This window comes from Sciurus carolinensis, chromosome 16, assembly GCF_902686445.1.
Source record: "Sciurus carolinensis chromosome 16, mSciCar1.2, whole genome shotgun sequence".
In the NCBI taxonomy this organism is placed as follows: domain Eukaryota; kingdom Metazoa; phylum Chordata; class Mammalia; order Rodentia; family Sciuridae; genus Sciurus; species Sciurus carolinensis.
Genome location: NC_062228.1, coordinates 17,637,415 through 17,651,789, shown reverse-complemented (window position 1 = coordinate 17,651,789; position 14,375 = coordinate 17,637,415). Strand labels below are relative to the sequence as shown.

General features: G+C 40.6%; 1 protein-coding gene across 3 annotated transcripts in view; it reads right to left on the bottom strand.

The window, feature by feature from the left end:
- The window catches only part of Gfod2 (glucose-fructose oxidoreductase domain containing 2), a 42,590-nt gene extending 28,788 nt beyond the window's left edge, over positions 1–13,802 (bottom strand). For 2 of the 3 annotated variants that reach the window (XM_047528105.1, XM_047528104.1), the window contains exon 1: positions 13,608–13,802. The gene's annotated coding sequence lies outside the window, so the exon portion shown is untranslated. Of the gene's footprint in view, positions 1–13,237; positions 13,348–13,607 lie in introns of those variants that run through there. The other variant, XM_047528106.1, reaches the window with a different exon arrangement.
- Positions 13,803–14,375: the final 573 nt, after the last annotated feature.

Genomic DNA, 14,375 nt, shown 5'->3' with positions numbered 1-14,375 from the left:
GTGATACACATTTAAGTCAGATCAAGACACTCCTCTGCCCAACCCTCCAAAGGCTTCCCATCTTCAGAGTAAGGGCCAAAATTCTTCTGCTACAAGGTCTACATGATCTGTCTGCATCCCCATGGTTCTTTTATTTTTCTGACCTTATATCCTACTCGAGTCACAGTGGTTCACTACTGTATGTATCTCAAACATGCCAGGTATGCTTCTGCCTCCACCTGTGCACTAGCAGTTAGTTCCCTTTACTCTGCAAATGTTCACTTGGCTTTCTCTTTCCCCCTCTTTCACTTCTTCTGGGTCTCTACTTAAATACAGCTTTATAAGAAATGGTTTATGTTTACAATGTTTGTCTCCTTCTCTCCATCCCTGCCAGAATACATGCTCCTTAGGTACAAGGAATTGATGTTGTTCTTGATTTTGTTCAATGTTCCTAGTGCCTAGAATAAGGCCTGATACATACGGGGTGTTCAATAAATATTTGCTGAAAGAAACAAAAGATTTCAGACCCTGTTCCTGGCAAAGGTAATCCACTAAACTGAGACACATATACTGAGCTAGTCAAAACTGTATATACAATTCAGTAGAGTCTTGGGATGTTTACGAAAGTAATTAAGAGATTCTTTATGTCCCTAGCCTAAGTAGTCTGGAGCAAAAAATAGCTTAGTGGTTCAGGAAAGAAAACAAGCATTAGATGATAATAAGCTTAGGATCAGGAAGATGAGTAGCTGCCCTGTCTTTTGCTAAAACACAGCCTGACAAAAGGTACCCTCAACCCAGAACCATCTCTTCAGCTTCCATCCTTTCTCCACTTGACATGACCCACGCTCATTAGTCACCTCAGTTCCCTTATGATCAAATTTCCCCTTGCTTAAAAAGAAGCATACTGGGCTGGGGATATAGAGCTCAGTTGGTAGAGTGCTTGCCTAGCAAGCACAAGCAAGGCCCTGGGTTCAAATCCCAAGTACCATTAAAAAAAAAAAAAAAAAAAAAAAAAAAAAAGCATACTGTATGTCAAGCCTTGAAGAATCAAAGTGACCAGCACCTAGAGGCTATGTTCAGTCAAATGTTAACAGACAGATGTGAAGGGAATGTGACATAAACACAAACAAGTGCATGACTCAAACCTAACCAGTTCATAAGGAACCATATGGCTGCAGTAAAGCCTCTCTGACCCCAAGGCCATTCCATCACCATACACCATCAACTGAACAACTTGGTGTCTCTTGAATTCACCCACTGTCTTGTTTCCTCAAAGATACCCAATGGTTCTCCTGGTCCTGATCATCTCCTTCACTAGCTTTTAAGTGCCCCTAGAATAAGTCCCAAATTCCCTGATGGGACTCACAAAGCACCTCCTCAGCATGGGTAGGGTATGTCCCACCTCACTATCTCAGCACTTTTCCATGACACTTGCACTTGACAGGCTAACAGCTGCCATACCTGACTCCTTCAGTCCTGCTTTGAGACTTTGGTCCATGCTGGTTGCTCTGCCTAGAACAATATTTTCTGACCCCCCCCCCCCGTGAACTGTTGGATTTCCGCTTAAACACCACTTCTTCAGAGTGTCTGTATCTCAGCTGAATAAAGTGATTCTGCTCAGTTCCCATAGCAGCCTGGGTATTGGCTTTCACGGTGCTCACCACACTTTTTTAGGTTCACCCATCTACTGTCCTTCAAGATGCTGCCTGTCTTACACATTACTGTGTCACCAAAATGGAGCACAGTGCCTGACAGAGTAGGTGGTGAGAAATGAATGAATGTGAGAATGAGCGAGTCAGATCAAAGTCTTTGAGGATGCTGCACTGCCTAGGTTTTTCCTGCCCAATTTCTTCCTTGTCTTACTGAATTTAAATAAATGATAATGTAAGGGGAGGGAGGAGGAAAAAAACAGTGGAAGGAATCTGACTTAACTTTCCAATGTTCACATACTACAGTGAATCTCACCCTTATATATATCCTTAAGACACTAATTTTTTAAAAAATATATGTAAGTAAACCAAAGGTCAGTAGAAGAAAGGGAAGAGGGAGGCTGGGGATATAGCTCAGTTGGTAGAGTGCTTACCTCACAAGCACAAGGCCCTGGGTTCAATCCCCAGCACCACAAAAAAAGAAAGGAAAAAAAAAAAAGGAACAGGGGAGGGTAAGGGTAAGTACTGGGGACTTAATTGGAGCAAAATCTACTCCATACCATTTAGTTTATGTCAAAATAATGTTATGTATAACTATGTTATACATAGTTATGTATAACTAATGTTATGTATAACTATTATGAACCAATAAAAACAATTATTTAAAAATCTCAAAGGTAGCTGGGTCTGATGGCACACACCTGTAATCCCAGCAGCTTGTGAGGCTGAGGCAGGAGGATCACGAGTTCAAAGCCAGGCTCAGCAAAAGTGAGGCGCTAGGCAACTCAGTGAGACCCTGTCTCTAAATAAAATACAAAATAGGGCTGGGGATGTGGCTCAGTGATCGAGTGCCCCTAAGTTCAATCGCTGATATCTACCCCATCCCCCCAAAAAAAAACATCTCAAAGGTATAAGCTACCTGAAGAGTATAAACTACCCTGAATGGTACTGTGGAACATCATCATCACCCTAAGACAGGTGCACCATGACTTAATGTCCAATTTCAAAGGAATCTTCAATACAAAAGTATAATTCTCACATGGTAAAGGAGATAAAGTAAAAATTATAAGGGCTGGGATGTAGCTCATGCTTAGCATATTTAAGACTATGGGTTCAATCCCCAGCAACCCCCATCTTCCCCCCCAAAAAAGAAACGAAAAATAAGAAATGTATATAAACATAAAAAGATCAATTTTTTGTTTGGTAAAAACCAGGAATCTTGCCAGGTGTGGTGGCACATGCCTCTAATTCCAGTGGCTCAGGAGGGTGAGGCAGGAGGATGGCAAATTTAAAGCTGGTCTCAGCAACTTAGTGAGACTCTCAATGACAAGACCCTGTCTCAAAATATTTTAAAAAAGGGTTGGGATGTGGCTTAGGGGTTAAGTACCCCTAGGTTCAACCCCTAGTACCAAAAAAACAAATGAAACAAAACCCCACAAGAGGGGCTAGGGTTGTGGTTCAGTGGTGGAGTGCTTGCCTAGCATGTGTGAGGCACTGGGTTTGATACTCAGGACCACAAAAAATAAATAAATAAATAAATAAATAAACAAACAAAATGGAGTTATAAAAAAAATGTTAAAAAAAAAAAAAAAAAAAACCACAGGAATTTGTTGAAAAATAAACAGTAGTATCTTCCATGTGGCCTTTAGAAAGTCACATAGCAAGAATTAATTAAGAAAAATAAAGAATTCATTAGGGTTGGGCGCAGTGGAGTACACAACTGAAATCCCAAAAGGCTGAGGCAGGGGAGGATCCCAAGATTCAAAGCCAGCCTCAGCAATTTTGCAAGGCCCTAAGTAACTTAATGAGATCCTTTCTTAAAATAAAAAGGGCTGGGGGGCTGGGGCTGTAGCTCAGTAGCAGAGTACTTTGCCTGGCATGCGTGAGGCACTGGGTTCACTACTTAGCACCACATAAAAATAAACAATGAAATAAAGGCATTCTGTCCTACAAAAAATTAAAAAGGGCTGGGATGTGGCTCAGTGGTTGGTTAAGCATCCCTGGGTTCAATTCCTGGTACCACCCCCCTGAAACAAAACAAAACTAAACAAAACTAAACTAAAAGAATTAATTAGGAAAGTGTGTCTTACTCTCCCCTAGTCTTTCTTCTGGCCTCCTTGACATCCAGAATTGAGCCAATATGGCAGACAGGCTAACAACATTAAACAGCAGAGCTGGATTCAAAGAGCAAAGATAACCACACCTAATTATCAGAACCCAAACCAGGGGCAAATTCCTAGCTTAAGAGTTCCAAACTACATACTCATGCCAGGGGGACTACCTCTAGTAGGATCAGTAAGGTTATAACTCCTCACTAACCAACTCGTATTTAAAAGCCTGAAATGGTAACACAAGCACTTCCAGATAGGTGTGGGATGTTTCTCCACCTGCATTTAAGTTCCCATTGAAAAATAAGAGCCAAAGTAAAGAAACAGGTATTGAATTTAATAAATTAGTCAGGATAAATGCTTTGCCTGGATTTCAAAGACCCAGAGACTCTATGGAGAAAGTTTAGTTTCCTTATGATTTAAACAGTGGCTACACAGACTCCATCATATGCTTATAGATTTCTTCTGCCTTCCTACTGACAGACAAAACAGAAACAGGGAAGCGGGGCCTGGTGGTGCATGCCTGTAATCTCAGCACCTCTGGGGAGGCCAAGGCAAGAGGATCATGGGCTCGAAGGCAGCTGCAGCAAGTTAGTGAGACTATAAGCAACCTAGTGGGACCCTGTTTCAAAATAAAAAAATAAAAAGGGAACTGGGATTGTGGTTCAGAGATGGAGCACTTGCCTAGCATGTGTGAGGCACTGGGCTCAATTCTCAGTACCACATATAAACAAACAAACAAATAAACTAAAGGTCCATTGACAACTAAAAAAGTTTTAATAAATAAATAAAATTAAAAGGGCTGGGGATGTGGTTCAGTGGTTAAGCACTCTTGAGTTCAATACCTGGTACTGAAAAACAAAAACAAAAACAAAAATCCATAAGCAGGGCAAAGAAAAGAAATGCTATTCTCCAGCTGTACAAGCTGACATGTCAGGGAACTTGCTAGGCAGCCATCACAGATTCAGAGAGCAGAGACACCAGCTCCCCACTTTACCCAACTCCACATATGTCCCAGGAGTAACCCAACAACAAGCCTAACGACCTGGAGCATAATTACACAATGTACAAAAGGATCAGTTAAATCAGGTCATAAAGAAGTAAATTCAGGGTTGGGGAGATAGCTCAGCTGGTAGAGTGCTTGCCTCACAAGCACAAGGCCCTGAGTTCGATCCCCAGTACCGAAATTCAACACTCACAGAAGTACCTGGATCACAATTAGGTTTAAAAACCAAAAACTTTATCTGATGGCAGTAGGAAAAACATTCATCTATCATGTATACCAGCCCAACTCTTGTTTTCTTTTTATTTATTTATTTATTTTTTTGCGGTGCTGGGGATCGAAGCCAGGGCCTTGTGTTTGCAAGGCAAGCACTCTACCAACTGAGCCATCTCCCCAGCCCTTGTTTTCTTTTTAAAACACGGCAATAACAACATTGTTTTTTTCTGATACTGCTTTAATAGTGATTAGCAGATTGACACCAACTTGAGAATTTCATCCTCTCTCTCTAAGCAATTTTATCTAATCTTTCAAAATCATTATGACCTCTACAAAAACATTCCTAACTTTAAATATCCAATTCTGGCAACTTGATCCAATTTCAGCATCTACTGGAAATACCTATCTGGATAACTACTAGCTTCTCCAATCCAAATACCTCTTTCTCTCAAACATGAATTCCTTACTGTGCTTCCCCTAACACCACCCCCACTTTTTTTTTTTTTCCTTCCCCAGCACTGAGGACTAACTCCAAGGCCTCATGCATATGCTAGGTAAGCACTGAGGTACATCCCTAGACCTTTGTATTTTTATCTTTTGAGACAGAATCTCACTAAGTTGCCCAGGTTGGTATCAAACTTGGGCTCCTCCTGCCACAGCCTCCTGAGTAACTGTTTCTGTTTTTGTTGTTTTGGATACTGGGGATTGAACCCAGGGGTGTGTTACCATTGAGCTACGTCCCCAATCCTTTTTACTTTTTGTTTTTGAGACAGGGTCTCAACTAAGTTGCTGAGGGTCTCACTAAATTGCTGAGGGTGGCCTCAAACTTGTGATCCTCCTGTTTCAGCCTCCTGCTATAGCATTGCTATAATTATAGGAATGTTCCACAGCACCCTGAGTACCAGAATTATAGGTGTCAGTCAGTCTCACATGGGAATTAATGTAGTATAGTGAAGATAACAAGCCCTGAAAATTCACATTTTATGGTATTTTGGTAACATTCCACATAATTTGGAAATTCAATAAATGCATTTTCCCCCTTTTTTTCTTTTCTTTCTTTTTTTTTTTCCTTTTGGCAGCACTGGGGAAGTTCTCATGCTAGGCAAGTTCTCTACCTAGCCCCTTAAATGCATTTAAATGTTTGTTTGATAACATTCTTAAAATATCATTAAGCTGAAACAAGGACATTAAGCTGAAAGAAGGAAAAACAAAGAAAATGACTTTGAAAGAATAAAACACCATGACCAGGAGTAAAGACCAAGGCTAGGAGAACCAAAATGACTATTTAAATACAACAATTTATTCTGAAAGTAATATCGGATAAAGCATACTATGTTAAATCATTTCTCCCATGCTCCAAAATACAAGCATCATTCCTTTAACACAGGAACATGAATGTAAAAGGCTAAAAATTAAAGGGAAATACAGCTGATCTTTCTACCATCCTCATTCTCCCTGACAATCAGAGGATGCCTGGCAGAACAAATGTACCACCTTACATGTTCCCAGAGTTATCCTAGAAGAGCCTCTAAGATATGATAATCATTTCCTAGCATGAGCCACCATGGGGCTGCAGAAAGCACTAATCATATGGAATATCCTTTGCTTCAGCATGCTGTCCATTAGTAAGCACCAAAGAAACCTTAAGAGTCAAAAACCTTTCAACAAGAACCAGAGAAATAGCAGTCTGAGGATGCAGTATAAGATCATATAGATGGGTGCAGTAGCCCACACCTGTAATCCCAGTGGCTCAGGGGGCAGAAGCAGGAAGATCACCAAGTTCAAAGGCAGCCTCAGCAACTCAGCAAGGTCCTCAGCAAGGCCCTCGGCAACACAGTGATATCCCGTTTCAAAATAAAAAATAAAAAAGGGCTGGGGACTTAGTGGTTGAACACTCCTGGGTTCAATCCCCGGTACACACATGTACAAAACACACACACACACACACACACACACACACGAGAAAGAAAAAATTATAAATGTAGTGACGAGGGTGTGGATAAAAAGAGAGAAAGAAAAGAAAAATAAAAGGAAGAGGGAATTGCATCAAAATAGAAGAAAGGTCAGTAGAGCAGACCAAGGAAATTAAGGAGGAAGATAGGATGGAAAAAGAGAGAACGGTGGAGTGATTCTTACCAAACTTTCAAATGTGCATGTATGGATGTGGCAAGGTGGGTCCTGGCATTGGGTGTATACACAGGACACTAATTAAAAAAATAAATAAACTAAACTATAAATGAATTGAAGAGGGATTGCTGGAGTGGAGGTGGGGAGAGGAAAGTTGGAGAATAAATAGGAATAGGTTGTGTTCCATGCTTTTGTGATTATGTCAGTATGTACCTTGGTGTTGTATGTAACTAAAAAGAATTTTTAAAAAATCAATACTGGAAAAAAAAAGATCATGCAGTCACCTTTTGATGATGCACAGGTAATTCATTATCTAGGTAACCTCATTCCTGTTTAGTTCACTGACATTTGAGATAGGAAACATCAGTTCTGCCCAGTCTATGCCATCATTTTTCTTATCTACACACATATTTTATTTATTATTTATTTATTTATTTACTCACTCACTTTTGCTATGCTGGGGATCAAACGCAGAGCTTTTCATACACTAAAATAAGCACTTCACCACTGGACTACACCCTAGTCCCCACATATCAATTTTAACAGAATGAGAAGTGGAAAAGGCCATCAGAGAGAAGAGTTCAATGGTCTCATTTGTACCAGGAAGAAACTTTTAGAAGGGTTTGTTTTTAAAATTATAGCTGGATCCTGAGGTGCTCACCTGTAATTCCAGCAGAAGGTTGAGGCAGAAGGCTTATAAGTTTAAGGCTATCCTCAAGACTTTGTCTAAAAATATAATAAAAATAAAAATTAAAAATAAAAGGGAGCTGTGATGTGTCTCAGTGGTAAAGTGCCTTGGGTTCAATACCTAGTCTGTGTCTCTCACACACACACATTCATATTCTCTCTCTCTCTCTCTCTCTCAATACCTAGTCTGTGTCTCACACATACACACATTCTCTCTCTCTCTCTCAGAAAATTACCATTTTCTTGTTTGTTTTGGTGCTATTTTCACATTTGTTTGATATACTTGTAATCACACTGCATTCACAATCTTATATTCTGAATTTTTCCACAATTTTGACATAAGCATTTTTCATATTCTCATAGTAGTTCTTAAGGGTTACATGATGTCACTGAATATATGAACCAGTTTTTCATTTCTCTAGTGCTAAGACACTGATGTCATTTTTGTTTACTGCTATAAATTATACATAAGAAATTGTGGGGCTGGGGAGATAGCTCAGTTGGTAAAGTGCTTGTCTTGCAAGCACCCGGGCCCTGGGTTCAATCCCCAGCACCGCAAAAAAAGAAAAAAAAAAAGAAATTGTGGTTCAGAAGTTACTTGATTTGCTTAAGGTTACCATTCTAAGTCAAATATAATTGTGAAAGTAAATAATAAAGATTTTGAGGGCTGGGGAGATAGCTCAGCTGGTAGAGTGCTTGCTTCATAATCACAAGGCCCTGAGTTTGATCCCCAGTACCGCAAAAAAAAAAAAAAAAAAAAAAAAAAAAAAGATTTTTGAGGTTACAAAATGATATGGTAAAAATCCAGTGGAATTGTCTAGGGTTCTATTTTGCTATTTTGGGGTTATCTATTCCTTTTCTTTCTTTTTGGTACCAGGGTTTAAACCTAGGTGTGCTTAACCACAAAGCCACATCCCAACCCTTTTTATGTTTTATTCTGAGACAGGGTCTTGCTAAGTTGTTTAGGGTCTCCCCTAAATTGCTGAGGCTGGCCTTGAACTTGTGATCCTGCTACCTCAGGCTTTCCAGTCACTGGGATTACAGGCATCCACCACCACACCTGGTTTGGGGTTATCGATTTTCATGAGAAGTTGAGAGCTGACAATTTGGGACAAACAGTTATTACAGGCCAGAAAAGAAGCATGCACTCAGTACTCAGTTCCCATTTTTAACAACCTTCATTTATCCCTTATCCTTTTTTTTTTTTCCAAAATACCTTTATTTTATTCATTTTATGTGGTGCTGAGGGTCGAATCCAGTGCCTCACACTTACAAGGCAAGCACTCTACCACTGAGCCATAATCCCAGTCCCTCCCTTATCCTTCACTATAGAAGACTGACAGAAATCTTTACAGAAGCAATTCTTGGTAATGTTTTTGAGAGATGATGGGCAGAATAAGCTATGCTCCCTGCATTCTAAGCTATTCTGGATCCCAAAGAGTGTCCTTTAAAACTGATAGTACCAGGACACTACTGGCAACTCTTTAAGAGCAGGGACTAAGAATAAGCGTTTAAGGACAGGTTAAGTGTGTATTTAAGTAATGCAGGAATATTCATCTCCTCCTTGTCAACATTTAATCCTTATTTTATAAGCGTCTCTCACAAAACAAATTTTCTTTTCTTTTGTCTTGGTTTGATGAGATGGTACTTTAGTAAGCTTATTCCTGATTGATGTCTAATTCCTAAGTATTAGAGCAAAAAGAAGTCTTAAAGCTTTCATGTGTTTCTTAGTATTGCTTAGATCCTACTTTTCAGGAATTCAAGCTTATTTCAGGTATCTATCATTTCCACTTTTAAAAACATGACATTGAGCCAGGAGTGGTGGCGCATGCCTGCAATCCCAGTGATTTGGAAGTTTAAGGTAGGAGGATATCAAATTTGAGGCCAGTCTCAGTAAATTAGTGAGGCCCTAAGTAACTTAGTGAGATCCTGTTTCAAAATTAAAAAGGTCTGGGGTTGTAGTTCAGCGCTTGCCTCACATGTGTGAGGCACTGGGTTCAACCCTCAGCACCATATAAAAATAAATAAACAAAATAAAGGTACTGTGTCCATCCACAACTAAAAACACTTAAAAATTTTTTTTAAATAAAAAATAAAAAAGGTTAGGGATGTGGCTCAGTGGTAAAGTGCCTATGGGTTCAATCTCCAGTACACATACACACACACACAAAATAAAACAACAAAAAAAAAGACCTCTAAATTTTCAAGTATTTTTGGACTTAGACTCCAAATTCAACTATGCTTTTTTTTTTTTTCTCTCTCTTTTTTTCCCCTTTAGTGCTGAAGATTAAACCCAGGACCTCATGCATGCCAAACATGTACTCTTTCATTGAGCTATACCTCTAGCCCTTAGGTTTATTTTTAAGTTTACTAATACAAACCTGCTATTTTGAATACAAGAGAAGTAATCTCTCACTAGTATACTGTATACAAATTCCCCAAAACAGCAAAATTTTTAATTCAATTTTTTCCTAAATGCTTTCCAAACCAAGTGACTTCTGAGGTATCAGTAGGAACTTTTCCTACTTCCAAGTTAGTGGTCTGTTGATTCCTGTTTCCTAACAACTGACCACTATAGTTCAACTTCTTTTTTGTGGTGCTGGGGATCAAACTCAAGGCCTCACAGATTGTAGGCAAGGGCTCTAGCATTAAGCCACACCTCCAACACTGTATATCAACTTTTTATATCAGATGACACTGCATGCACACTTCAATTCTTTTATAGTAAAACTAGAAAATTATTTCAGTGAAAGTAGATCTGAGCATTACTGGTTTATCTGGTAAGGTCTGCTCACGGCTGGCTTGTCAAATACTGTTGATTACTTTATTACAGGCCAGATTTGATAACTGCCCTCAGTTGCTCCCAATGTAGAGTGGATGCTAAGTAATTATTTCTCAAAGGTTTCATTGCCATAGCAACTTAGAAATACTTTGAGAGTTCTTTAAGTTCACAGTTCTCTGAAAACAAGTGTCTTTCTCACTGTAGAGCTCAGAAAATGCGCACAAATCCATGAGGCACACTGCAGACACTTAAGCAGTACCTATCCCAACAGCTCTCTCAAGGAAGTATTTGTGCCTACTTTCAAAGCAGGTTTCAGTTCCACTGAGAACAACTGTTCCCTTCCATCTTATCTTGACTTTAGCCTCTTTTTTGACTTCTACCTGAGTCAATACTAAAGCAAGGCGTTTTCTATATGGAATACAATGATTTGGGGCTGGGGTTATCATTCAGTGATAGAATGCTCACCTAGCAATGTGCAAGGTACACTGAGTTCGATTCTCAGCACCACATGTAAATAAATAAATAATAAAGATCCTTCGAAAACTAGAATACAATGATTTTCATGAAGACTTCCTGACAAAATTTGGTTAACAGTTCTGATTTCCCCAAAGATTATATACGCTTCTGATAATGCTATTATATCTCTTGAGGTATATAAAAATAACATCCATAGATCCAAGAGAAGCCAATAAGATTCAGAGCCACTAGGTCCAGTTATAGTCTGGCATTCATTTATGAACCTAAGACAAAGCTTTCTTCCTTAAAAGGACTTAATCTATCAATAGTGTATTTTTAATGTATCTTCTCATCATTGGTTGGGGGGGTTCTACAGAGTCAATATATATTGAAAATTAGTATTAAAAGCTACTAACAAATTGACTTTAATGACTAGAACCAGGGACCACCTTTTAAAAATCACATATTGCTAGGATAAGACTGTAATCCCAGAAACTTGATATAGGCTAAGAAAATAGGATCATGAGTTTGAGGGTCAGCCTGGACAACTTAGCAAGGCCCTGTATCAAAATAAAAAGAACTGCAGATGTAGCTCAGTGATAGCTCTGCATTCAATCCCCAGTACCACAAAATAAATAAATTAATTAATTAATAAAAATTAAAAATCACGTACTTCTTCCATATTGCAAATTTTTAAGCCTTTTGTTGGGGAGGGGGTGGGCTCTTTTTCTCATTACTGTTCTACTACTGAGCTCCAAAATTACTAAAATTACTATAGAAATAATATATCTGAATTTACCCTGCAAACAAAAAAGAATGGATTAGACCCAGACCAATCACTGAATAGGAAAAGTGGGACAACCAGGTGGTAAGAGAACCTCTCTTAACAAAATCTTCATCTATAAAATGCTGGGCTGAGTGGTGCACACCTACAATCCCAACAACTGAGGAGGCTGAGGCAGGAGGATCACAAATTCAAGACCAGGTTCGACAATTTAACAAGATGATGTTTCAAAGTAAAAAAATGAAAATGAGGGGGGCTAGGGATGTAGCTCAGGTAGAGTGCTTGCCTCGCAAGCACAAGGCCCTGGGTTCAAGCCCCAACAGCACAAAAAAAAAAAAGAAAGAAAGAAAAGAAAATGAGGGGCTGGGATTGTGGCTCAGTAGTAGAGCACTTGCCTAGCACATATGAGGCCCTGGGTTCGATCCTCAGCACTACATTAAAAATATAAATAAATAAATAATATAAAGGTATTGTGTCCATCTACAAAAAAAAAAAAAAAAAAAGAGAATGAAAAGGGCTGCATTTATAGCTCAGTGGTAAAGTGCCTTGGGTTCAATCCTCAGAACTAACAACAGTTTTCCTTCTAAGAAATGGGGATTCTATAAACAGAATTGCCTGCTAAAAATTTTCACTTCTTGGTACATGCAGATTCTCTAAATTCCCAGTCCCAAAGCAGTTATTATTATTTTTTTCACAATTTCTTTAAATGGATGATATGAAAACTCTTATTCTCTGGTGTAGCATTTCAAAAGGAAATGAGTTTCTTTATAAAGAACGAATCTAGTATCCCCAACTCAAAGACAACCATCTTCTCCATTATTGCTCCATATCACAATAACGTTTTAAGTGTTTTTCTTTTGTAACTGAAACACTGTTCCCTTCAATTGAAGGGTCATACGCTAAAGGGTCTTCCCTTTTTGTCCTATAGATTACTAGGGTGGTGCCTGGCCTTGGTTCTGGTTTCTTCCTCTTGTGTCTTGCTTTTAGCATGACACTGTGGGAACAATGAATATAAATAGAATAGTTCACAAACTTCCTTGGTGTCTATCCAATGCAGTTTTTAAACTTTTCCATTCCCAGCTCTGTTTTTTATATTCTGCTGCAATCTGGAAGGTAAACTCTTCACACTCCCATTCACAAACCCTTATCTCCCGGCCTTCTCTTCTTCCCTCACCATTCAAGTTTGATAAGGCCTCGATAGGAATGCCTTACTTACTTCACCTTTTGTCTCCCCCAAGTTCATCTGCTTTCTTCCTGAGCTTTAAAGGTAAGCCAGGGTCATTGAGAGGAAGCCAGACGGCAGAGCCAACCTGACATTCTGGGTTGTCCCTTCTTTCACCTTAACACCGGTTTCTTAAATAAATATTTATCCCCTAGAAGTCCCATTTCCTTTTGGAAAAGGACGAACCAGCTATCCCAAGAACCCTTTGTCTGAGGCTTCCACACCTTACACATCCTCATCCACAAAGCGTCCATCCTCCTACAGGTCAGGGCGTCTGTCGGCTCTAGGCTGTAGAGCCTAGGTTTCCGCAACTGTAAAGCGACGGGTTATGTTCGAGGTCCTCGAGGATTCAAAATTCTACCATTCTAAAACCAAGCGCGCAGGTCCTATTTCTGAGGTGGGGTGGGGGAACCACCGGCCGACCAGTACTTGGCGCGCATCCTGGCAATTAGCACAGGCCCGTTGTAGTCTGGCTCTGCATATCCACGCCTCGGACCTCCGGTCCCGGACAGCGGAGGAGGCCCGGCCGGCGCCCGCTCGCAGCCGCGCCATGCCCTCTTTCACCCTCACCCGCCGCCGCGGGCCGCCCCTCACCTGGCACGCTGGCATCGCCCGCCCCGCACCTCAGGGATACCGTAGATCTGGACAGGTCTCGGAAGCCACTCGTCCGCCTTAAGGGAGGACGTCTGGGATGCTCCAGCACCGGAATCCGCACAGGCACTGGGAACACGCCGCCTGGTTTCTAAGAAACAGGGGGCTCTGGAAGGGAGGGGCGGGACGGCAGGAGGACAACGCATGCTCTATGACGGGGGTGGAACCGGGCGGGGAGGGACCGAGACTGAGAGTTGCGCATGCTCAGCCATTGAGAGGCGGAGTCTAAGTAGCTCGGCTCGGAGGCCCGGGTCGTTCATTTCCGGCGGCGGAGACCACAATTAAGAGTGGTCTTCCAGCCTCATCCTTTCTCGGCTTAGCCGATCAGCGTCAAGAAGTAGGAGGTCCTGGGAATTGTGGTTGACCTTGGCTTTCCTGGAATTAAAGATGGTCTTATGTTGGACAACGACCTCTCTTTACAAAAGGCCTGGTCTCTCGTCGTACTTCCTGGCTTCCTGACTAATAGTGATTTGCCTTCCTGTTTTCTCAGGTGTCTTTTTGGACCTCTCTTCCTCTGGATGTTCTTTGATTGTTCTCCAAACGTCAGTACTCTAGACTGTGATCTGAGTCTGTAACTTGAAAGTTCGGTCCTTGTCCCCAATGCCAATTCAATAACAAGGACACGGTTTTGAGAAAAAGGAAAAAGAAGCTTCATTGCTTTGCTAGCAAAGGAGAAGCACAGGGGACTCCTGCCCCAGAGACTGATTCTCC